At 38.1% G+C, this 27,756-nt stretch overlaps 1 long non-coding RNA gene across 1 annotated transcript in view; it reads left to right on the top strand.

The window, feature by feature from the left end:
• LOC136886133 (uncharacterized) overlaps positions 1–27,756 on the top strand; it is a 51,685-nt gene that overhangs the window by 10,586 nt on the left and 13,343 nt on the right. Inside the window, exons 2-4 of the long non-coding RNA XR_010861703.2 lie at positions 1,376–1,408; positions 5,464–5,490; positions 15,291–15,308. This is a non-coding gene — a long non-coding RNA (uncharacterized lncRNA). The remainder of the gene's footprint in view (positions 1–1,375; positions 1,409–5,463; positions 5,491–15,290; positions 15,309–27,756) is intronic.

Genomic DNA, 27,756 nt, shown 5'->3' on the forward strand with positions numbered 1-27,756 from the left:
TGTATCCCCCGACCCAGAGTCTGAAGCTCCAGGACACTGCCCTTGAAGCGGTAGAGGTGGGATCCCTCGCTGAGTCCGAGGGAAAAACCGACCCTGGAAGGTATACAGATTAAGAAAGAAAGAAAGAAAGAAAGAAAGAAAGAAAGAAAGAAAGAAAGAAAGGTCTTACATAAGTTTATTTATTTTTCTACATAGTTGTCTTGTTCATTGAGGCCCTTGTCATACCTTGCCAACGGCCGTAGCCGTATTGAAACACCAGATCCCGTGAGATCTCTGAAGTTAAGCAACATTGGGCGTGGTCATGATTTGGATTTATTGCTATGCCCTGTTGGTGTGGTGTAAGGGAATGGAGGAGCGGAAAGGAACTGGCCACCCTACCGCACGTAAACTTCGGCTCAGGTACACCTCTGCGGAGGCTCGGACCTGCCTTCGGGCAGAGTAAACCCCCTTACTGTCATACCTTAAAATTTAGTTTTGAAATCCCTCATCAAAAACGTCTACCGCCTGCTCTGACAGCCAAGTGTTCATGGCCGTTTTCAATTCTTCATCCTCGTTAAAGCGCTTCCCGCTAAGAGGATGTTTCAGCTGGCAAAAAAGGTGGAAATCGCTCGGAGCAAGGTCAGGGCTATACGGAGGGTGAATCAAAACTTCCTTCCTGAAAAATCAATAAGTTCCCGAGTCTGAAAAACAATGTGCAATGTGATTCCTTGCGTTATCGTAAAGGAGCAAAATTCCCTTTGCCAGCATGCCGCGTCTTTTGTTCCGAACCGGACGTCGGAGACTTAGACACTTGAGGAAAATTCATTGATAGAATGAATGTCGTGAATCTTCTGTCCTCATGAATTTTCGTTAAAGTTGCAGTCACCAAATCTGTGATTCCAGAAGGTCGACTTTCATCAAAAACATTTTCACGACCACTTTTGAACTCCCTTACCCATTTTCGCTTTTTACCTTCGCTCATTGCATTATCACCATACACCTCACAAAGCTGACGATGATGTCTTCAGTCGAAACGTTTCTTGCACTCAAAAACATTTTACATACCGTATCTCACATGCGGAGGGCAATTCAATAATCTTGAACATGTCACAGATGCATAGTTCAGCGTACAGTTCAGCTACACAGCTGCAACTGACGTTAGTTTGTTGGGAAAGACTAAAAAACATACCTCGTAGCGTCCACCTTAACATAAAGCAGTATTATATCAAAATTATATGAATTGCAAAAAAGCATAATTGCTAGTGATTTCCATGTCACAGCGGATATATATATATAGAGTATGTTAGTTGAAGGAGAGCGGCTGTGGTACTGTGTCATGCATTTCCATATTTTTTCACGTTATAAATAAAAGCATTTCTTTGTTTTATTATTTCAGGTAGTTGCCACGCAGCAGAGTTATGCAAAACCAGTAAGTACAGTTTAGGAATTAAAAATAGAAATCAAAGCAATTCTCAAAAATGTGTCCTCAGAGCAATTCACTTAAAGCAAGATTTACGTTCATTCTTCTGTTTCTTGGAGAAGCTGATACTTGAAATCTGTGTCCAAATTGCTCCGTACATCCGTATCTCTGTTTCTTCTAATCGCTGTCTTCCTTGTTTCCCTGGTGTTCAGCTTTAACATCCATACGGAAGTACACTCCAAACAGTGCTCTTCACAAATGTCTACATATTTCAATGTTTATGTATTTGCTACTTTGTACTGTAGATATTTCCTTGCTTCTGAAGGCTTTCTATCTCTCACATCATGGTTACATCTATTGTTAATGGTGAAGGTGCATCCGAGATAATAAAGTTGGCTAACCTCTTCATTTTCGCATTGCGCTTTTTACTTGAGATGTTTATACCCATTGCCTTAGTGTTTTTTGTTGACGATCCGCTTAGATTGGATTTCACCCAATACTATATTCACTACCTTCCAATTGTCAACAATTATTACAATTTTATTTGCTTATCTTAGGTAATTCACCCGTTTACCATTCATGTTATTAATAATTGTTTCTATATATTTCAGCACTACAGTTTTCTGTTCTGGGTATAGTTGCTCAAGGCGTTATATGATTCTCGCACTTTAACTTTACCAGAAATAAGTTTAGGTATCATCAAAATTGAAATCACCATCCATGTGGATACTAGCCCTAAGGGTACGCACAACAGACTTTATGTTTACAGGTTTACTTGTTCCTGAAACAGCTTATACAACAGGATAGATCAGAAGACACGATCGAAAATGTTTAAAAATTATGTTTGTAGCAAAAAGCAACATAAAGGCAAACAATTGAATTTTACAGAAAAATATACATGCGAGAAAGGATTAAAACGGAAGGAGCACAGCCAATTATTGCACGTTGTTAACTCTGGGCTTCTGGGCGGCCATTTTTCAGGCCCTCCACGTCCAAATCATAATGGAAACTTGCTGTTCAACCAGTCAAGAACAGGAATCCAGTAGTGTGTAGGAGCGCCATCCTGTTGCATAACAACTTCCTTCAGCAGGCAAACATTGTCGAATTCAGGTAACAGCCAGTGGGATATCATCTGGTGGTACGATTCCACTGTCACAGACCAATCGAAGAAATACGCCCCGATGGCAAAGTCACTGGTAACACCGGCCCATAGCATAACATGAGGAGGGTGTTGCTTTATTTTTTCTTCATAATAATAATAATAATAATAATAATAATAATAATAATAATAATAATAATAATAATAATAATAATAATAATAATAATAATAATAATAATACCTAGGGGACCCGTGCGAGAAATTTCGCATGTTCATAAAGTATGTGATGGAGTAGCCCTCTGGTGAACTACTGGTGAACTAAGGAATACACAAATCAGTACAATATTAGACAGTCTTACTTACCACTTAATGTAATCTTTGATTTTTTAACATTTATTGTCTCCATATGAACGGAAGCAAATGCAAGTGCATTATTATACTGGCGAATGTTCCGGAAGTAATTTCCAGTTTTACTATCATTATTTTTTAAACTAATAATTACAGGATGTTATAATGACATAAAACAGACGTCCCTGCGCCCAATATATGAATGGAGAGCAATGATGGCGCGTATTTTTCCTACAGCAACAATAGTTGCAAATCGCATAATTCGTACAATTTTCAAAAACTTATTTTTAACAGAAATTATAGATTATATGAATTGAGAGTGCAATTCGTCACTGCTAATGTCTATTCTCTTATTTTGAATGCTCATTTGTGACGATCGGTTACTTATGAACGCCGCAAATGGAATCTATACAAGTGAAATTAATAATAATAATAATAATAATAATAATAATAATAATAATAATAATAATAATAATAATAATAATAATAATAATAATAATAATAATTGTATCGGAGGTACACCCGCTCCGTGCATTTAAAATGAGCGCCTTTTAGAAGGCCATCTGTAATACGAACTGTGAAACTTCTAGTGGAAGAAGTTTGAAGTTTTTAGTCAGATGTCACTACTGTCGATTTTGATGGAACCTTCCTTCCCGCTATAAAAGCCGGGACCGTTTGGGCCATGTCTTTCGATTACTCCAGTCAAGAGATTTAGGGTGTGTTCATAGAAGATGCATGGGGGGGGCCTTGCCTCGTTCATCTCCAGAAGGCCCACGAGCTCAAGGTTATGGCAGACATCTTTTAATCATGTAATAGTCCAGGAAGCTAACTCGAGGGGATGGTTTCAATATCCTATTTTAATGTAATCTTTACATATAACCTTTCAACAAGGCTAATGACCTTAGTCTAACTTAGGGAATAAAGAGTGGGAACCCTCTTTTATCCCAAACTTTAAAATTTATCTCTTCCTTTGTAATTAAAATGTTCTCTCCATCTAGTCACCGCTGTAGTATAGGCTTATCCTCTGTAAGGTCGGGCAAGTGTTCGCCTCCTAACATTTTTATTTTCGGCCAATAACTTTAACCTTTTCTTTTTCACTAAAGCGACGTAGAATGGGTACTGATTACCCCTGTTAAAGTTTACTGCTTTTACTCAGTTCCTATTTAAATAAAATTAGACTGTTGAGTGGATAAGTTGCCTTGGAGAAGCTTGAAATTTATAAATTTTGGAGAATAGTCTCCTATTTAGGTACGTGAAACAAAGACGATCCCTTTGGAATGTAGAAAATTTTGGAGCTCAGTCTCGTTGAGGATTTATCGAAGGAAGCAATGGTGTTCTTGTAAAAATTGTAACTTGGGAGCTTCAAGCTCATTTGTTAAATCGTTTTTGTCTGGTTATTCTAGGCCTTTCTAATGTTGTTTCTCGATATCACGAGATAAACTTTGTCCTATTGTTATTTATTATTATTTAAAAAAATTAAAATCTGAAAAGAAACAAAGAAAACAAGGAAAGAAATCAAATTTCGAGTTTTAGAATTTAAATATAAATTTGATCTTTTCTCTCTTCACGCACCTTCTTTCAACTCTGCGTTCCATAGAATGCCCGGAATAATAATAATAATAATAATAATAATAATAATAATAATAATAATAATAATAATAATAATAATAATAATAATAATAATAATAATAATAATAATAATAATAATAATAATAATAATAATAAGGGTTGAATTCGTTTATGTTGTCGTGTCAAAATGAATGGCAACCTGAATTCTTCATCCAGCGACGCATGGAGGTTTTGGGAATGGCGATCTCCACCGACCGCTTCCTTGTCGATTTTGCTGGTGAACGAGGCAATGATGAATTTAAACGTTCGGTTACTTCATTATCGTACTCATATTTCTTGGGTATTCCACTGTGTGGTGCATCTAAGGCTGATCCAGTTACGGAGGGCTTTCCTTCCAGTTTCCGAAGATTAGCCTCCGTTGGGGCTTTTTTTTACTGAAGCGATTAAAACAGTTTTCCCTAATTTCATCACGTCTCATCCGTTCGTTCATTTTCATGCACCCATACGCTAAGAAGATGATGTTATTCAATTATGAAACTGCTTGTATACGCTATTAAACACAAATGTTTACAACAGTATCATCTTGGTAGCAGTCGCCAAAATCACAAGTAAAACAAAACACAATCACATTCCCTATTTTCATGGAGTGACGCAAAGCAATTATCACCTACGTTGTTGCATTTTGAGTGACCTGCTTAAAGCAGAATTCATTTCCAGATCCATGTAACCGCGAAACTATATGTTAAGTTATTTGAAATACTTTCGATCGTGACTTCTGGCCCACCCTGTACAACGTGCACTCATTAACTTATTGAGCGACTGTACATATTGAATAAGTAAGGCGCAAGCTTTCAGGGCCTTGCTTGTTTTAGTACTTTCTTAACATCTGCTTCCTTCAGTTTCAATTTACTCTGCTTTGTACGCATTCAGTACAAATCATCCGTCCTTCCAGGCAAGTGTTACTTTCTTTATGGTTCGAAAGAGATTCATCCAACCCACAGTTAGTGAAAAAGTTTATAAATAAGATGTTTTTCTTTTACTGTTTCAGGCAGATGGTAACCGTGGTTTTGGTAAGGTAAGTACAGTTCACCAAGTACAATAAACTTCGTAGACTACATTGAGCGCTAACCTTATAAGTTAACATATGACACCCAAGAAACTAAGTTCAGAACTGAAGTATATGTTACCAATACATCAGATCAACATATGCGTACAGTCTATAAATTAATATTTATATACAGTATTGCAGCCAGTCGGTAGACATGAGGTAACCCAACATGGTACGTTTATGTGTACAGGCATGACATTATAGGGCATTTATTAGATTCATAATTTCTTGGATTAGGAGAGTATAAAGATAGGCACGTGGCAAATGACACACGAATCCACACAAAATTTACTTTTATTAAATCACAAAGCAATACCCTTGCATTATTACAAAACCATGGCTTTTAACTAATTTCCTGTCTGTGAAGCCTCACTTGTACATATTTTTAATTTATGTTGTGAAACAAACGGCGATTCATTCCCTCTGGAATTCCATGCGACAGGTTACGAACTGCAAATCAATTTAAAGTGTCATAAATTGGATAATTGCCAAAATAAATATTTAATTCACTGTTTATACCTTAAGCTTTCAAATGCTCCTCATTTTCATACAAATTCTCAAAAATAATAATTTAACTTCATTACAGCATGATGTTGGACTGTATCAGAATTAATAAACAAATTAAATCTTCAATTTTTCCATCGAGCCATTCCTATATTTGAAATCAAGTATGTGACTATCTTAATTCAATTGTCCGACATTAACATTTTTCGAAGGTACACTTATTAACAAAATTATGCATCAAATACATTCTCATCATTTGTCGGAAAGTTGTGATTTTTCTCATAAAAATATATAATATCATGTATACATAGCTTGTGGTAGTCATAAAAAATCAACATTAAGGTTATGTGTTGGTAACTCAGGCGTACTATACCATGAAGAAATTGAGTCGAGTGGTTTATTTTCCCTTTTTTATTCTTTGAACTGGTAGATGTGTGTAATTGGCAGTTGTGTGGCAACAGTTCGCAATAAAAGATGTGTGTGATGATGCTGGCGTTTTTATCGTAATATTTGCTAACCTAAACTGGTGTTATGAGCTAAAATGAAGAGCTACCAACTGGTTATGGGCCCAGAGAGCCGGAGCGCCCAAAGCGCCAAAACGCCACAGTATATTCCGGAGAATATAAAATAAAATGGAGTAACGAGAATTAATGGACGAAGCAAGTTGTGACATTATTAAATGAAAAATGGTGACCTCGTGGACCGGGGAAGAAGCACAGAATAGTAATGTGGCTAAGCTTACAGTGGAGGACTCTTTTTCGTGGGCACTGACGTTGAAACATGAACTGTTGTTGAAAGGTGTGTAGGAATCAGTAATAGGGTATGAGGATACGCCAGATTGCCAATTGCCTCAGGCAGAAACGAGACGACGAGTGCGAAACACTGTGATCGCGTTAGCGGTTATTTTCAAATATGTGGGAGGAAATGTTAAATGTGACATTGCAGATTTTGAATCAGCGAAAAAGGCATGGGAGAAACTGGACGAGTTGTGCAATGACGGAGAGATAGTGAATGGTGCTATGTCCTTGAAACAGTTAACTCATTTTTGAACCCCAAGGACATGAATGTACAAGAATGTTTCGTAAAAATAAATCAACTGTGGAGGAGAACGAGTAAAGGCGGATACGAATTCAAAGATCAACAAGTTGCAGAAATGATAATCCTACAGAGGAATATGCAGTTTGTATACCTTCCTTGGAAGCTTATTTGCCGAAACTGACAATCTCGAGTGAAGGCGAGATTACTCACTGAGGAAAGCAGAAAGAAACTTCATAAAAATGGAGGAAACGCTTACGACACTGGAAAACGTGAGGTGGATGAAGCTCAAGCCATGGCTATGCAACAGAAGCGATATGTTAAGAAAGAAGACGTTGGACGAGGAAAACAGTATAGTTGCTACAATTGTGGTAAACAGGGACATGTATCTAAATATTGTCGCAGTACCCAAAAGTGCTTCAATTGCGGCAAGTTGGGACATTATTCTAACGTATGTCAAACAATAAAGAGTGACGACTCATCACAGGAAAGTAAATCAGTGAATGCGAGTGGAAAAGTGGTAAGCTCGGAAAATATACATGCAGTAGATAAAGCAATGAGCATGATAGTTTCTGTAGGGGCTGAGAAAATTAGGGATTGGTTGTTTAATTCATGTGCGTCCCATAATGTGTGTCCAACAGAGGAGATGTTTATAGACATGTCAACAAATGTGACTGGGAATGTAGAAATAGGAGATAACAGTAAACTGGATATTAGAGGTATAGGTAAGGTGAAAGTAAAAATGTCAACAGGATGGACAATTACATATACAGATGTATTGTATGTGCCAAACTTGGGTGCGAATTTAATATTAGTTGGTAAGTTAACCAGCAAATGTTTCAAAGTAGGATTTGCAGGTGAGAAAGCAGCGGCTGTAGATGAGAATGGAGATGAAACATTGTTTACTGCAAACACGAGAGATGATGTATATGTAGTACAGACAGAGGGAAGAAATGATATTGTAGCTGTGAGTGATTGTGACCAAATGATAGAACAAGAATGTAATAATAATGTAGCATTTAAATGTGTTGGGCAGGTTACGTTGTGGCATGAGACATTTGGACATGTACATTCTGAAGCTTTGTTTAATTTGCCTATGTTAGAATTGGAAAGAAGTAATTATATTAATACTTGTTCTGTATGCATTCATGGGAAACTAAGTAACAAGGGAGTACCTAAGCCTTGTGGGAGTAAGGGAGAAAAACCACCTGATGTTGTGCACACTGATGTTGTTGGAAAAATTAGTCTACCATCACTTGGGAAAGCTCAATATGTTGTAACTATGGTAATGAATACTCCGGATATATGTGGCTGTGTGTGTGTGAAAAATAAGGATGAAGTGTTGGAGATGTTTCGTAGGTATCAGGCAAAGGTCGAAAAGTTACATGGTGTAGGAATTAAGGTAGCACAATCTGACAATGGCACAGAATACACATGTAGCCGGTCTCAAGCACAAGTGCAAAAGTGGGGTATTACTCATAGGAGGTCCGTACTGTACTGTCCACAAGAAAATGGATTAGCAGAGAGACAGAACAGGACGATGGTTGATACTGTTAGATGTCTATTGATCCAGTCTGGGTTACCAAAGGAATTTTGGGGAGAAGCGGTTTTGATTGCAGTTTAATGAAGAAATAGGTACCCATCCTCAGCAATAAATTTTCAGATACCATGGCTCAATAGGAAGTTGGATGAAGAAGAAATAGGTAGACTGAAAGTATTTGGATGTCAGGCGTGGGCTGTAAGAAAAGACAGCAGGAAGTTAGATCCCAGAGCCGAGTCATGCGTTATGATAGGGTACGAGGCAGGTACTAAAGTTGGATATAAATTATTTAGTCTTGAAACGAAAAAAAGTAACAGCGAGGAAAAATGTGGTGTTTGAGGTGCAGATATTTCCCTTTAAGGTGAAATGTCGTGATATTATAGAAATGATAAATGTACCAAAGGCAGAGGGTAGTAAAACCTACGCCTTAAAAGATCCAGAGATAAAATTAGGGACTGAATTAGACACAGGGGAGGACGGAGAGAGAACATTGGATGTTGAGTCAACGACCGGGGAGGAACAACTAGAGGTTGGGTCTATAGCAATACAAGAGCCCGGGAATAATCAGAAAAGGTCAATGGGACAGAGGAAAGTAAAGACTTGTGCAGATTGTAAGGCTGTAATGGAAGTTAGACATGGGTGTGTAGTGGAGCCTAGAACAGTTGAGGAGGCTATGTCAAGCCAAGAGTCTAATAACTGGATGGAATCCATGAAAGTGGAGATCAATAAGATGAGAAAGAAGGATGTTTGGGAAATTGTAAAAAGACCAGATAATATCAAGGTAATTAGTTTTAAGTGGGTGTTTTCATTGAAATATGATAGTGAGGGTAACATTCAGAAATATAAGGCTAGATCGGTTGCCCAAGGTTTTAAGAGACAGATGAACCTTAGTTATGATGAAACATTTAGTCCCGTTATAAAGAGGAAAACAATGAGACTGTTGATAGGTATTGCAGTACGTAAAGGTTGGACTGTAGAACATCTAGATGTAACTAGTGCTTACTTAAATAGTGAAATCAATTGTAATGTATACATGGAAAAACCAGAATTGTTCGTAGAAATAGATGTCCAAATCTATGTAGGCCTATGTAAATTGAAGAAAAGTATCTATGGACTACCGAATTCGAGTAAAGACTGGAATGCTTGTGTTGATGCTATAATAAGAAGGCAAGATTTTTAAGAGATGTGTCAAAGAACCATGTGTTTACGTAAAGGAGAGTTTTATCATTGGTTTGTATGTTGACGATATAATTGTAATAGGTAACAAAGAGGTTGTTAAGATTGTAAAAATAAGGTTGGCAGATGAGTTAGAGATTAAAGATCTAGAGAAAGCGATAAACTAACTTTTAATAAAAAGAAAACAGACAAAAGAAGGGGTTATGTTGAGTCAAAGTCTGTACATAGACAAATTACTTGCTGACTTTTCCATGAGCGACTGTAAACAGGGTAAGACTATTTTACCAAGCGGGTATTCAGCAGCTGAAAACGATAAGCAGTAATTTGATTGTACTATCTATCGCAGTGAAGTAGGAAGTTTGCTCTATTTGTCAAGTAATACTATACCTGACATTGCGTTTGCGATAAGTAAAGTTAGCCAAAATTGTCAAAAAACCTAAGATTAGAGATTGGAAAGAGGTGAAGCATATCATGAGATATCTATGTGGTACTAGAGATTTAAAGTTACGCTTTAAAAATAGGAAAGAGTCAGTACAAGTATTCTGTAATGCGGATTGGGGAGGAGATACCGAGTCAAGAAGATCAGTGAGTGGGTATGTAACCACAGTTGCAGGGGGAGCAGCATTTTGGTATAGCAAGAAACAGTGTTGTATTGCTAGATCTACCATGGATGCTGAATACAGGGCAATGGCAGAGGTATCTCGAGAAGTAACTTGGACGAAAGATTTGCTATCAGAGCTACGGCTGGAAAGGTTTATGAATACACCTTGTAAAGTTTTTGCTGACAATGCAGCAGCGATTAAATTAAGCAAAAACGATGTGAGTGAAAGGTCAAAACATATTAACATCATGTATCATGTATGTAGAGAACTAGTAGAAAAGGGGTTCACTGAGTTTTTATATGTAGCATCAGAGAGAAATGCTGCAGACTTGTTCAAAAAGAATTTATCAAGCAACAAGCTTAAGAGTTTATGTAGCCTTATAGGATTGCAGTGAAGGGACAATTGATTGAAGTGTAGTTTTCTTATTTTTTTAGAAAAGTAAGAGTGTTGGAATGTTGTGATTTTTCTCATAAAAGGAAATAATGTCATGTATATATATCTTGTGTTAGTTATAAGAAATCTATATTAAGGTTATGTGCTGGTAACTCAGGTGTACAATTCCATGAAGAAATTGAGTCGAATGGTTTGCTTTTTATTCTTTGAATTGCTAGATGTGTGTGATTGTCAGTTGTGGGGCAACAGTTTGCAATAAAGGATGTATGTGATGAAGCTGGCATTTTTATCGTAAAATTTGCTTACCTAAACTGGAGCTAAAATGAAGAGATATCAACATATTGATAAACAATCATTACTAATATTTACAATGATCATGAATTTTAAATATTGCCTGTATATTCAAATAATTGTTATGGGCTATCTTTTTATTTATTTTTATTTTCTATGATAATTACCTAATCATTTTAATGTTCCTTTTCTACGTTAATAGAATAGTTGTCTTCAGCTAATTCCTTATCGATGTTAATTATCACATTAATCAATGAAGAATTCATTTATTATTTTATTATTTCAACAAATTCCATCAGCCTAGTCTAGATTAATTGATTACTAATACCTCAAATTTATTTGGCTTCATTATTAGTCTTATTTCGGTGAACTAAGATGTTATATTTGTATTGATCATCAGTAAAATCCAATACAGGCTTTTCACTACTTTCACTTCATTTTATTCTCATAGGAATATTGTCCTAAATGTTCATTGTTTACTAGCAATTTTCTGGTTTAAGTAACACGTGGTTATTCATTTTCATTTTCTTTTACAATTGTAGAAGATTTAGTTTTTCTCGTTTTTCATGGGCTTGGCCTTTTCTTTCGCTAGAATGTAATACGATATTCAACTGCTGTAAACTTTAAATCTCTAAAATATCCATCAGGGTACCAATGCACTATTCATCATGGGAATGCAATCAAATTGTTTTCTCTCAGGGAAATTCCTATCTTCAACAAGATTTTAAATATACAACCATATCAGAACATGTGAAGTTCAGAAATCTCACATATGAATACATGTCAAATATAACAACAGAGTATGCGAAATCGGCACACAAATAGAATTCAGACAATCACATGTCAATACGCGTATATTATCGCAGTATTTACGTGGTCGCTAGTTTCTCTGATTTTATACTTCTTCTTTCTTCGTTATGTCCAACTAAGGAGAGCGATTGAACGTATTTAGCTGATGTCCTTGTATTTTCTTCTCCCAAAATCTCTTCATCTTCTTGCAGTGGCTTATTGCGAGCTTCTGACCAAGTTTTGTTGGTGGAAGAGCTTGGATCATGTTTAAAGAAACTATTGTTGACTAATTTTCTGAACTTTGATCTGTCTAACACAATGTCATCTGTGATGCCTATTTCCTGGAGATCTTTTCCAACTTCTTGCAGCCAGTTGTTTTTTACTTTCATTGATAGGGCTAAGTTCAGAATTATTTTAGTCAATCTCTGATTACTCATTCTGAAAATATGTCCATAACATTTCAAACGTCTTTTCCTAAATGTGTTTGATATTTTTTCTGAGTTTTGGTACAGGTCATGAGATTTCCTTATCCAAATTTCCCCTGTATAAACTGGTCCAAAATTTTTCTTTAAGATGTTTCTTTCTTGCTTTTATACATCTTTAATCAATTATATGCCCCAATGATCAATGTTTCAGATGCTTATAGTGCTTCAGGCTCGATTACAGTGTTATAATGACTTAATTTTGCATTTCGGTATATAGATTTTTTATTATATCTGCTCCAAGTGAGTCTGTATGCTCTTTGCAATTTGGAGACCTTTTCTTATTTGCTTCATGATTCACTCCTGAAGGTTAGATAACTTCTCCGAAGTATTTGAATTTAGACACTTGGGAAATTTTGCCTTATTGTGTTTTCAGTGGTTGTCCATCTAGGTAACGAAGAGATCCTTCCATGTAGTGAGTTTTCTGGTATGAGATCTGGAGTCCTGTTCTGGATGCAGTTTCATGAAGTTTATCAATGGTTGCAATCGTTTCCTGTCTGTTATTGAATAACACCGCTAATCTTCCAAGGGTTATTCCTTTAACTTCTTTTTCCCACGTCGTAATCACTTTTTCCAAAACAAGATTAAACAATAAAGGGGACAACCCTTCTCCTTGTCGGACTCCTGTTTTAACATCTAATGGTTCAGACAATTCCCCTAAGAATTTAACCTTTGGGAGTGGTGCCTGTTAGTATTTGCATGATGAATTCTCTTGTTTTCCTGTCTAGTTTGAATTCTCCCAGTACACGGAAAAGTGTTGGTCTGTCTATAGAGTCATATGTCTTTTTGAAGTCCACAAAAGTAATCACCGTTTGCCTGCTACGAATTTGTAGGATGGTCTTGAGGTTAAGAATCTCTTCTGCGCACGGCCTGCCTTTCCTGAACCCTGCCTGATATTCTCCAATCAAATGACCTGTTTGCATTTCGAGTCTCTTGAGAAGGAGTTTGAAAGGATTTTGTAGGTGACTGCTAGTAGGGAAATGCCTCTGTAGTTATTTGTGTCAGTTTTATCCCCTTTCTTAAGGAAAACACCTTATACCGCGTAAATAATTATACCCCGTTTGCTCCGTCCATGAGCAGTGTTTCTGCGTTCACTTACAAGAACGTATCTACGTGGAGACCGTTCACTTCTATACAAACACTGTAGCTACGGTTCATGCTCGGCACACTCACTGAGAAACACCTGGTAGGCTAACATCCGCCGTTACAACAACCCAGGCAAGGAGATCTTCCTCTCACTCCTCTAAGGGAAGCAGACACGTGACATCAGAAGTTCTCTGCTTCGCTCATTGAGGCAAAAGAGTAGCGATATTTAAACGTGTGGTGGGAGTTCTATTGTAATTAGTACGGAAGTCATAAAATGGTACGTTTCGTAACAAAGGTTCAGTTCAAAATAGTACCTACTCGGTCTTCCTACAAGTCCTCAAAGTGTGCATTAGGAATTTAGATATACACAGGGCGTGCTTGAAATATTTTTTACGAATGTCAGAACGTTTATGAATATTGAATTTTCACGACCGCATTGTAATCGAAACAGACTTTCAATGTATTAGGTCGTGTTACGTACATGTAGTACGTGTTGAAGAGATGTTAAGTACAGAACAAAAATGGCCAGCCGGACACCAGTGGGATCCGAACCCACAACCTCCCGGGCTTAAACGCACTCTACAGTATGCTAGCAGCAGTGCCAGACCTGTAGCTCAGATCCTTTCAAACAGAACACCATAGCTCAATTGGTAGAGCAACCGACGCGAAATCGGGAGGTTGTGGGTTCGGATCCCACTGGTGTCCGGCTGGCCATTTTTGTTCTGTACCTAACATCTCTTCAACACGTACTACATGTACGTAACACGACCTAACACGTTGAAAGTCTGTTTCGATTGTCAAAAAGTTTATTACCGAAATTCACAAAGACTGTTTATTACATTTTTTGCCATCGAGATGTCTCTTGCAAAGAAAATACGACCATGAGTGTTCGGGGCCATTCCGTAAAGCAATAATCATCTTCATTAATCTATGTATTTCTTGGAGAAGCTGGGTGTTACTTTTGATCTGGGTCCACATTGCCCCGTTCATTCTCCTCTACATTTGTATCTCTGATGCGTCCAATCACGTTCTTCCGTGGGTTCTCCGGCGTGGAGCTTTAACATCCGCACGGAAGTACACTCCAAACAAAGCTCTGTACAAATGTATACCTTGTTGCAGTGTTTATGTACCTGCTGCTTTGTAGATATTTCCTTGTTCTTGAAAGGTTCCTTATCATTGGCTGTTGTTTTTTCACCTCTTGGATACTGCTGCTGATATTTTTGACAAGGCTTTTGTGATAATAGTGTTGGCTAAGCTGTTCAGTTTTTGCGATTCCGGATTTTATTTGAGCCTCAGGTATTTGGGTCACCTTGGTTAAAACAATTTCCTTAGTGTTTAATTTGAGGTTCCACTTAGAGAGGATTTCATCCAATACACTATTCATTACCTTTAAGATGTCAGCAACTATTACAATCTTATTTGCTTATGTTATGCACTTCACCTCTTTTTCATCCAATTGTATACTAATTGTTTTTATTTTAACTCTGCTCTTTCCTCTTCTGTGTATTGTCGCTAAAGTAGAATGAGCATATGGGTTATATGTTACTCAAATGTAGAATTCATTCAGAATTACATTTAATTATCATCAAAATCTAATTGATCTTCCATGTGTATACATACAACAAATATAATATTTATAGGGTCACTTTTTCCTGATAAAACAACCTGCGCTCATTAACTTATTATGCGACTGTACATATTGAATAAGTAAGGTGGCAGCTTTCTAGATTGTTCTTATTTTTGTTGTTTTGGTACTAATCATTTTTCCTTCCAGTTAAGTGCTAATTTTTTATGTTTTGGTAGAGTATTTTCCAGTCGCCGTCAGAACAAAGAGTTATAAATAAAATCTGTCTTTCTTTATTGTTTCAGCTACCAGGTTTCCAATACGTAAGTACAGTACGACAATTACAATAAAATTCGTAGACTACACAGAGGGCTATTTGTATAAGTTAGCATTTTTGTACATCTGATTTATTTACATATAATAGTTAACACATAAAGTTACTTCAAGTGTTAGACAAATGAGCACACAATTAGATAGAGAAAAACACAAACAGAAACCATCTTTGTAAATTCCTTTTTGCCTAATGTTCAGGAATTATTTGAAGTCTGAGAATATCACAATAGTGCCCATCTGCAGATGACAGGAATTAACAAATAACCAATGAATGAATCACACAAACGTGTATCACACTTTTATACAGTCCATCTTGATTTTTTAATTTAATTTATCCTTGGCACTTTTAGCACTTCACACTTACAAAACACTACTTAACTGCTCTACATATTCTCCCAACCATCTCTTCCTTTTCGGATACTGAATCTACATTAAAACATAGTCAACTATCTAGAACATTCTTTCGAGTTCACTGTAAGGCTCAGAAGATTTCAGCACACAGTCGACATAACAACCTAACAGTAATACGACAGCACTGTTCAGTTGCGGTGGGTGTAAACTAAATGCAGGGCGGATCACCCATTCAGGTGCGATATATGTGTTCGGACGTCCGATGATACACTCCAGCATCTGTTTAAATTTATTCCATGTCGGTCGAATATTCGCACAAGTTGTAAGTCGGTGTTGGATTGCATCTTTATGTTGACAGAAGTTGCACAAATCCATCTCCATCATATGAATATGATGAAGTCTGCTATCTGTCGGTATAGTGTCATGGATTACTTTATACCAACCTTCTTTTACTGCGTATACAAGTATACAATTGGAGATATTCCTCCACACTGCATTCCAGTTGATTATCATAGCTGCTTTCGTTATGTCAGGGGCTAAATACTGTTGAGACAGTATACAGTTATAAACCTTTTTTGTTGAGACATCTGGAGATGTGACGACGTCCTTTGGCATATAACTTAACTCGACTCTCAGATATTTGCGTGAGGTGCAGGATGATGTATGTCATAATAAGCTGGTGGGTTAATGCACTGTTGAAGACTGCACCTTCTCGTGAGGAAATTCTTCGATTTATGATCCCCTGCTTTGTGAAACAGTTTTAGGTTTCTTGTTAGAAACAAGGTTTTTGCTTTCTCTTTGACGTCGATTAGTCCCAGCCCACCCTGGGATTTAGGTAATTTGAGTGTACTTCTGGCAAGTCGTATTAATGATCCTTGCCAAATGAATCAACCAACAACCGAAAGTATACGTTTACCGATCATCCTTGGCATGGGAAGGATTTGGCTCAGATACCATATTTTGCTTAAGCTGTACTTATTCACATACATTATTCCTTGTTGAAAGAGGAAATATTTATACCTAACCTATTGCAATATGCCCCTTACAGAATGCAAAGCTTCGGCGCAGTTCTTTTTGATCATCAAAGCACACTGTTAAAGCAGGTTATTCCCAGAATTTTAATTTCTTGTGTTAATGTTACACACTCTGGAGGTGCCCATTGGACACGGCCCATTTTCCCAGTCCACATCGCCTTTGTCTTTTTAGGGTTCAGCTGAGCCCCGGAATATCTCCCGTAATCCTCGATTACCTTGAAGAAATGCTGGATATCAATGGTTTTATCTAATATTAGGTAACGTCATCTGCGAATGCTACAATATCTAGATTACTAGGACTGAAAGTTTGCTGCAGATTGCTAAGAAGGGGTTCTAGGAAGAGAACAAAGATCAACATAGACGCCGGATACCCTTGTCGTATTCCTCTGTGGATGTAGATTGGCATTGTTAAATAACCATCTATGGTAATCTTTGAAGAGTCTCCATTACGAATTCTACACATTAGAGTCGTGAATCGAGTGTCAAAGCCGAGAGCATTTAGTGTTTCAATTACATATATATTGGTGGTTTACCCTGTCAAATGCGCGGTCAAAATCTAGTGATATTGGAAGTTTCTTTTTATTGTTGTCCAATGACTCGCTTATAATATTCCGAATTACACATAGAGAATTTATTACACATCTTCCTGGTATTGCACCAGACTGGTGTTCGGATGTGGTGTCCTCCATAAACGCAGTTAGTCTCTTCTTCACACATTTAGTTAATAGCTTATAGTCAAAATTTAAGAGCGTTATGGGCTGAAAGTCAGATAACTTGGTTGGGTTTGTCATTTTGGGAAGAAGGACCGCAAGGCCTTCTTTCATCTTGTCGATGTTCCTTTCTGGATTACAGGCATCATTCATTGCTGCAACAATTTCATCTCTAATGATGGACCAATATGTCATGTAAAAAGCTCTTCCTAGGCCATCGGGACCAGGAGATTTGTTCGGTGCACTTTGTCGTATTGCCTGCTGGATTTCTACTCAGATGATGTCTTGGTCAAACTTCCTTGTTCCCTATGCTGAATTCTTATAACATCAAAGTATGGGTGTTGGTGATTTATGATGTTGGGCGACTCTTCTTTAAACAAAAATTGGAAAAAGCTCTCCGCCATTTCTTTTATTATTTCGGGGCTATTCGTTATTCGTCCATTAGTTGTTGCGATGTGATGCATGTATTTTTGACGTCCTTTCCTGCAATTCCTTATAAGGTGGTAACTGGAAGGAGACTCGTTGGCAAGAATTTGATGATCTTGCGCTTTAATTTTTATACCGTCCATTTCTCTTCGCTGTATCGTTAGTAGCTGCGCTCTTGTTTTCTTTATTCTTCGATATGTATCAGGGTTGGTAGGATCCTCCTTATATAACTGTCTTAAACATTTATAATATAATTCTGTCATGTGGTTTAACTGCCGTTTCTCTGGGCACTGTATGTCTTCAATAGCCAGATCGTGCGAGGTTTAGCGTATAATAGCCACCAACCAAGAGTATCTCTACATCGGGGTATGTATGCTTTCCATTTTTGCCATTCAGCAAAAATCCTTATTTTAAGTCCATGTTCTTCAAAACAGATTCATTTAACCTCCAAATTCCACGTCTGCATCTTAGTCCCCACTCAGGTTGTTGGATCTTATAGATAAACGCGCAATGGTTTGAAAATTCCACTGGGCATACATCTGTTTCCCTCACTTGATTTTTCAGTCCCCCGCTGACATACATTCTATCTAGTCGAGGAGCGCCACCTTAGGTGTAGCCCTTTTATTAAATGAAATAGCGCGGGACATCCCTGGAACTGTCCTGTTTGGTCTTTAGGTGATAATACTGCGTTAAAATCCCCTCCAAGGATCACATTGTCTGTAAATAGATGGAAGGATTTCTATGGTATAGAACAGTCGTCTTTGTGTCTTTGCTTGTGAGCCCGATGGGGCATAAATGTTTATAATTAGTAAGTCCCGAATACGTATGCTAATTCCTCGAGAATTTGGCAGGAGTGCCGTGTCCGAGAATATATTGTCCTTGATGTATATGGCTGTACCGCGTTTGTGCTCGTTAACATTAATAATTTTATCGTATCCAGAAATGGGAGCAAGGTCTTCAGTTGCCAATTCTTGTAACATACCTATATCTACGTCCTGGTCACGAACAAAATGTTTAAGAAGCAACTGTTTACTTACAGTTTGAATACAATTTATATTTCGTGTCATCAGTGTGTATGTTAACAGCATACTCGTGAAAATATGCATGTTTTTCTCCTAATAAATTCAACGGGGATGGGGACAGGGACTCTATCGTCTATCTCCTAATCTACTCCCCTGTAGCCGTGGGTCTCTGCTGTTGTATGGCTTCTGTGTTTCCTCCCTCGAGGGTCGATGTGTTTTTACTTTTGTTTTGCTTTTCGAAATGGCAACTTCTTGGGTTGGTGTTTCATTTGACTTCAAGCTTTCTTGATTCCCTGACCTCGTCTCTTGTATTTCCATAAGATTGGAGGTTTACGCTTCGATCTCATCGGCCCATTGCATGCTATTAGTCGTAGTGTCTTGAATAACGCTCTTGAATACTTATGTCCCTCTCTCCTGGTTTCTCTAGTGTCCTAGCATTTATTATATTCTTCACTTCAGTGTTGACAGGTATGTTTTTACGATTTCCTGTTCATGGTTGTGTATTGGAGAAAGTTCTGTTCCGGAATGACCTTCATTCTTGTGTTGACTCTTTTCGAATATTTGTTGTTGCTCGTTTTCGTCTTGTTTTAATAGCTGTATTTGTTGTTGTGTAGATGTGTTATTCGGTGAGGCTGCATGGCTGACTTGTATTTGCGATAAGGCATTGGAGTGAGTGAGTAATTAAGTGATTCATCCTCTTCGTGTTGTTCTGCAGACTGTGTTTGTAATGGGGCAGGTTTGTCTGTGTGCGGGTGAAACAGTGTGACGTTCCCTATTCGCAAATATATCACTGAGTAACCTGGGCCCTGTTTTATTGTCTTTCTCGCCTCGCCTTTTGGAGCAATCTTGTCTAAAGTGAGCCGTAGCGTTGCAGTAAAAGCAAGATTAGGTTGCTCTTCATATATTACCTGCGCTTTATATCCCTCTATGACCTCGATTGGTGGTATGGCAGTTTTAAGTTCTATTCGCATAGCTCTGATACCACTGTAAATGTTATAGATGTAGGTTGAAGACCATCTTTCATTTCTGATTTCCCTGACTTCCCATACTTGATAAAAATGACATTATTTCCTCGTTCGGCATTTCTATGTGTAGCTTCATTATTCTGACCAATTTACTATCAACATCTGCACATATTATAAAAACATCAGAGAAGGAACCATTAAATTTTCGTACCTGTGATTTTCCGTTTGTAGTTAGTGCACCGGTCCTGCGTTTAGGGCGGGTCGCGAAGAAATCAAGACTAGCTCGCTCAGGTCCAATTTACAATCAAAGTTTGTCTTCTTCTCGTGGATTCGGAGAAATAGCGAAGGATATTATGACCTACGGATATTTCCTCTATCGCTAATGCCGATGGACGTCTCCACCGCACCAACTATCATTTATTGTTAAAATAATTCAGAAAATCTTAAATTAAGGATGACCATGTGAATACGCTGCTTATGCTAAAATATGAATATATATACCAATAAAATTTCATTACATCTATTCATTTAAAATCTAGAAAATCAAAGTAAAGAATGAATAATATTCTTGAAAATAATTATCTTCATTTAAAATTCATTATCTTCCATCATTGAATCAAAGATCTTTGACTAAGTTGAAATAATAATTATGTACAATAGAAAATTGGAATAATTCTGCAAGGTTCAAATCACGTAAAGGAAATCACATTGTTATATCATTATTCACCTGTGTAAAAGAAAATATCCCTACTTTAGTTAAATTTTCTCAAAATAATAACAGTTATTCCTTGGAAATCATACATTTCAGCATCAATTACTTTTCTACTTTTGCTCATATATTCTTTTAGTTATTTAGGTATTTAGTTATTTAGGATGAGGTTAAAATTTATTACTCAGGAATCCTGGTTCACGTATTCAACAGGAAAAAGAAAAGTATTAAGCTAATCATATCATGCGCTATCTTCTATATTAATATCTACTATCACTTAATAGTTCAAATGGGTATCATTCATCTCATAAATCTCACAAATTAGATTAAAAATATAAATGAGTCTCACGAAATCTGTCATCAGGTAATTAATTAAATTCGAACACCTCGCATACTATTATTTATTAAAATAGCTATAGAGTATTACTCATTAAGACTCTATCAATCATTACTTTCTGGAATTACACATGAAAAGCTTGTCATACTTGCGCATAGGATTAGATAAATGCCATATATTTGTTTAGCAAATAATCATCATTATGGTAGAGATCTGGGTTAATTTGTGATTAATATCCTACTCAACGTTCCCTACAGAGAATTATCTCGATGATTTACTAGTGCCTAAACTACATGGGAGTACCAGATCATATCATTAACCTCATATGGAACTTCTACCCTGACCCAGAAGCTACAGTGAGAACCATATATGGAGCAACTAAATGGGTCAAGATTCAGAAAGAAGTACGGCAAGGCTGTATATTGTCACCTTACCTTTTCAATCTGTATGCGGAACACATTATGAGGAATGTGGGGTTAGATGAAGAAAGAGGAATCAAAATAGCTAGGTTAAATATAAACAACCTGAGATATGCAGATGATACTATACTGATGGCAGAAAATGAAAAAGACTTAAAAACGCTCTTAACTGAAAGTAAAAGAAGAACGTTCAAAGGCTGGACTAATGTTGAATGTCAAGAAAACATAAATTATGGCAACTAAACCCGTCAATTCATGGCATGTAGGAGGAGAAAAAATGGAGGTAGTCTCCGTTTTCAACTATCTTGGTTCACAGATTTCTGCTGATGGTGACTGTGGCCATGAAATCAAAAGACGATTGCTACTTGGTAGAAAGGCAATGACCAATCTGGACAATACCTTAAGGAGTAGAGACATAGCATTAACAACAAAGACCCGTATAGTAAGGGCTATGGTTTTCCAGTTGTGATGTACGGATGTGAGACCTGGACCACAAGAAAAGCTGAACGCCGTAGAATAGACTCCTTTGAATTGTGGTGTTGGAGGAAAATCCTTAGAGTCCTCTGGACTGCGAAGAGAACAAATAGGTCAGTTTTACAGCAAATTAAACCTTTGATGGCCAGTCCTGAAACAAAAACTAAGCTACTTTGGACACATCATGAGAAGACACAATTCATTAGAAAAGACATTAATAAACTATCACACCTCATGATATCAAGAATAATACTAACCCTGGATTGCGTCAACCATCATATTTTTATCTTCACAACAAATTATTTTCTTCCTTACCGACGAAACAATACATATCACATTCATTATTCTTCTTCATATTCATTCAATATCCATATAACTTATCACTTTCTTCATATTTCAATATCACATTTCTTCTTTCATTTGCAAATAACCTTCATATATGCCTTAACTTGACGCATATAATTCTCTAACCATCATTTATCCACTTGATTAATCCATTTCTTCTCAATCAATCTCTGTTTCACTTCATATTATTCTCATATCCTCATATAATACAATTATGATCTTTATACGGCACTGTACGATGTCCATTTTACAAGATATTAACCCTTACTCGCCCATAATCTTAACTATTATATCGTTATAGATCTTATAATTAATATATAATAACTTCATCATTTGATTAAGTGTCACTGCGATAGCACTTACATGTTATACACTTCCCATATATCCTAGCAAGGACTGGTTGTGTTATACAGATGACTATCATCCATGCATTTCGACACAAATATGTTATTAATTCGCGAGAATCTATCATATCTGATCTAATTTGAAGATCAACACGCCTCGCCTTTTATTCACCAACAAAATAAGATATCATTGAATTCCGTAAGATTTATTTTAATTATCGCGCTAATAAATAAGACTTATCTTTTTCCATCCGCTCCAACGGGATTGCATTAGATGCTCCAGGACATCTGAAGAACAGGCACGGCAACTACATCCTCACGCTGGTCATTAAAATGCTCTGGGATAGGTAAGTTTCCTTTCCCGTCACGTCAGGTTATTCTCCTCCGGACATCGGGCCATGGTCTTCTTAGAACACCTTGACAGCCATATCTTGCGCAAATTTTTTTTTTCTTTTTTTGGCATTCGGGTCGAAGCCCACTCAGCCAGTGAATTATGAATGGAAGGGAGTTTTATAGGAACTTATGTTTTAATTTATTTGTTGCTCGGAGACAGGAGAGATGGATTCATCTTCTCATCATAATGCCTATGAGGACATCCAGTGGTACGCGTGACTAGGACGTGGATCAGAAGAAGGTAGGAGTGTTGTAGTACTGTAGGGTAAGTTCGATGCTAGGCGAAGGACTTAGATTCGCAGTCCAATGTCAGAAAGAAATGCATATAACTCAAAGTAAGCAGATTGATCACTTTTGTGGAGAATTGACGAAAGAATAGGGGGTAATTGGTATCCTAATGCCAATAAATTTTGAAGTAGGCAAGTAGTGCGTACAAAGTGGTGTGGACATCCAAAGAATATATGATTAAGATCGGCAACTGTATCAGCTGAACATGAACAGAAGGGAGATTGTAGTACTTGGATTTTGTGCAGATGCTGAGGGAAACAACCATGATGAAACTTCATTCTTGCGATTGCTCTGATGAATTGACGCGAATAGGGACGCTGATGGTGCCAAAGAACGTTTGGAATATCTGGATGGATAGTGGCATAGTGTTTTCCGCGTTGTTGGGAGGTATCATGCCACTCGTTGTTCCACGCCGTCAATTGCCGTCGACGAAGCAAGGAGGTGTAATCCGATGCTGGAACTGTCGTGTAAGTCTGTTGGCCTTCAGTGGCAGCAGATCGTGCTGCTTTGTCTGCTAGCTCATTGCCTGGGATTCCTACATGGGCTTTTACCCACACAAATGAAACTTTCTTCCCCTGTGTCTCAAGTCGATGTACCTGTGCAATAATCTCGTGTACGAGAATCAAGGATGATGTCCGTGAGTTAATGGTTTGTAGACTCTGCAGTGCTGATCTAGAATCAGACAACACCACAATCAATCGCTCAGGAAGATTTGCAGCGTATTCGAGGGCCCCCAAAATGGCTGTAAGCTCAGCCGTAAATATAGATGCTGTCGGAGGTAGCTTGAACTTACCACAACTGCCGGATTGAACATCGATATAGGCGCTACCCACTGTATTACAGTCCTTTGATCCATCTGTGTAGATGTGTCGGGCGTGTGGCCATTCTGCCAGATAACGTTTCAGGCTGACATCGTTACAGTTCACAGTGATCTCAAATGATGTTTCTAGTCGAATATCCAGTTTCTTAATAGTAGTTTCAAAAGAACAGTTAAAACTGGGATGGGTATCTGTAGTGCTTATAATACGCCTGCAACCACTGAGATTGGTAAATTCATCCACTAGGATCGGTTGACGTTTCTTTCTCCAGTAGCGTGAAGTCAGTACTAGGGTAGTCAGCTTGGATATCTTGTGAAGTATTGGAGACTCCCTGTATTGAAAAAGTTTGAAAATATATTTCCCCGCTAGATATTGCCTTCGTAGATGAAGAGGAGGTTCGAGTGTTTCAAGTAGCAGAGCATTTGTAGGTGTAGTCTGCATTGCTCCTATGCAGAGTCTAAGGGCCTTATACTGACATTTGTCTAGTTTAGTTAACAATGTTTTGGAAGCCGTAGCAAAGCATCCACTTCCATAATCCAGGAGAGGTCGAATCAAACTTCTGTACAGTTGCAGCGCAATTTTCGGGTCACAGCCCCACCAAGAGCCGCTAATGGCTCGTAAGATATTGACTGAAATATCACACTTACGGAGCACATGATGAATATGTGGAGACCATGTCAATTTGTGATCGATGAGAAGTCCTAGATAAGGCACCACCACCTTGTAGGGAAATAAGTAGGAACCCAGATGAATCGTGTCCAGTGGGGGTCTCGAATGTCGAGTGTAGATAGAGACTGCTGATTTTCCTGCAGATATCGTTAATCCATGGTTATGAAGCCAAGGAGTGAAAGTCCTCATGGCAACCGTCATATGTTCTTGACACTTGTCCAAGGATTCAGCTTCTGTATAAATGCAAATATCATCAGCATACTGAAGAACTTGAATCTCAGGAGAAAATATAGATGTGAGGTCTGCTGTGTATATGTTAAAAAGCAACGGAGACAAGATAGAGCCTTGTGGAAGACCTTGGGATGTCATTCGAGGACCAATTGTCGTGCCATTGTGAAACATGATGAGATGTCTATCTTGTAGAAGGCAACTGAGGTTCCCAATAAAGTCCTCTGGGAGATGTAGGAAGCGTAATTTGTCTTCTAAGACGGTAATAAGCACGCTGTCATACGCAGAAGACAGATCAGTGTACAATGCCACAACGTAATTGTTATTGCTCAGACCAAGTTGGATGTCTGTAATTAGATGTACAAGTGTATCTATTGTACCTTTCCCACGTCGAAAACCCATTTGTTGAGGTGGTAGCAGCTTGTGATGTTCTACCCACCATTCTAATCGATGCTTAATCATCCTTTCCATAGTCTTGTACAAGCAGGATATCAAGGACAGTGAGCGATAGGATGAAGACAGTCGTGGATTTTTCCCATTCTTCAATAATGGTACCAGACGAATAAGTTTAAATGACGGAGGATGCACTCTTTGAAACCACATCCTGTTCATCAGCTTAAGTAGTTTCTTATGTCCATCACTAGACATGTTGAGTAACATTGGGTAATGGATGTTATCTGGGCCTGGGGAAGTATTATTACTAGTTTTCAAGGCTTTAATAAGTTCTTTAAATTCAAATGGACGAAGTAGTGGATGGAAATTATCTTCATGGCCATTGCGTGGTAAATAACCTATATGAGCTGAAGGAGGGGCCATTTTTCTCAGGATGTCCTCTTTTATTGGTATCGTACATGTAGATGTAAACTGAGGGCAGTTCTGTGAGTTTCGGAAACGACGAATATTCCGCCACATCGTAGCAGGAGAGATAGATGAGTTGAGAGAAGTACAATATTGGCGCCAACCTTGACGCTTTTTAAGCTTGAATAAGCGTTTTGCTTTCGCTTGAGTTTGTTGTACGGTGAGGAAATTAGCTTCAGAAGCATCCTGTTTATAATGATGGAGTGCCACACGCCTGTCATGCAACGCAGCTTGACATTCGTTATCCCACCAGGGAGTTGGAGGTCGTTTGCTGTATGCATATGGTCTGTTTTGTGGAATTGTAAGGCAGGCTGCTCGATTAATGGAATCGCAGAATGTTTCGTAGTCTCTGACAATGTCATTCGTTTCGTAGTATTCTTCCAGGATGAGATCTATTGCCTCCTTGTAACTTGCCCAGTCAGCTTGTCGAATTTTCCAACGATATGTTGGGTAGATGGTATGAGGAATGGTTGATGTATTAGTCGATGTTAATAATATTGGAAAGTGGTCAGATCCTAGAGTGTCCTGTAGAACCTGCCAGGAGAAGTCGAGTGCTATTGAAGGAGATGCAAAAGTAACATCTACTGCCGAAGGAGCTTGATTAGGTCGGGAAATACGGGTAGGGGACCCATCATTCAGTAGCACTAAGTTTTCTTCTTCAGCTACACCCATGAGTTGTATTCCATGTGAGTCAGTAGAAGAACTTCCCCAATTCAAGTGGTGTGAGTTGAAGTCTCCGAAGATAAGTACAGGCTGTGGAAGTTGGGAAAAGAGTCGACGCAGTTCGTGTACAGATACCAGTTGGTTAGGTGATCGGTATACGGAAACAATAGTTAACGGTGAACCCCTGTAGTTAACCTTGATGGCACATGTTTCCAATTTCGATCCTCGAAGATTAAGAGTTACTTGATCATAAATGATGTTCTTCTGGAGGAGAATTCCAACCCCTCCATAACCATCACCACGATCACTTCTTATAAAATTGTAGCCTGGAAGCTGAAAGGGGGTAGTATCCTTCAGCCAGGTCTCACTAACTACACACATTGAAACGGAGTAATCTCGCAGTAGAGTCTGAAGGCTAAGTTTATGCGCTCGTATTGAGTGACAGTTCCACTGTATTATTTTATTCAGTTGATGTGCGGTATCCATGGTTATTCTGATTTAAAAGTGATGAAATAACGTCACGTATATGAGAGGGATCAATTTCCGAGGAGGCCGTGTTTTTAAGCGTCAAAATAAACTGGACAATGTTTTCAAGCAGTGGAGTTGTAGGTAGAGCCTCTGGTGTTGTTTGAGGCTGTTGACTTGGTTGAACTTGTTGTGTAGGGTATATAGGTCCAGTGGAGTTGGCAGGAGAACGCTGTCCATTGTAGTATGTTTTCCACTGGTTGTGAACTGGAACTCTAGACTTTGGGGTGGAAGGACGTTTGGGTGTAAAACGAGAGGACACCTTAGAGGTACTAGGGAAAGAAGAGTTGGAAAGGTTATTGGTGGGAAGTGGCCCAAGTGCAGGGAAAGGAAGGGATGGAAATTCCTTGTGATAAGATGTACTTGCTGGAGGAGTGTTATTTTGCATCACAGTATTAGCATATGTGCTTGTAGATTCCATTTCGAGTGCTTGCTCAATGGTGATATTTAAATGGGCCATATTATATTTAATCCTACGCTGTCGTTCGTATTCTGGACAGGATCGATCATCTGCACGATGAGGGCCAGAGCAGTAAATACATTTAGGCGGATCTGGAGTAAGGCAATCTGCAGTGATGTGACTGTCGCCGCAGCATGCACAGCGTGCTTTGCTACGACACTGTTTATTTACGTGGCCGTATTTAAGACATTGGTAGCAAAGGGTTACATTCTGGACGTAAGGTTCTACACCACACCGAGTGTTAAATATATACACGTAAGGAGGTAAAGTGCGACCTTCAAATACAACACGCAACAGTTGCCGAGGCACTAGTACAGTCTGTCCGTCTCGTACAAGTTTACGGTGAAAGCGATGTACTTCTAATATTTTCTTATCTGACTGAATTTCTGAAAGTAATTCT

The sequence above is a fragment of the Anabrus simplex genome, chromosome X (genome assembly GCF_040414725.1).
Source record: "Anabrus simplex isolate iqAnaSimp1 chromosome X, ASM4041472v1, whole genome shotgun sequence".
Classification (NCBI taxonomy): Eukaryota; Metazoa; Arthropoda; class Insecta; order Orthoptera; family Tettigoniidae; genus Anabrus; species Anabrus simplex.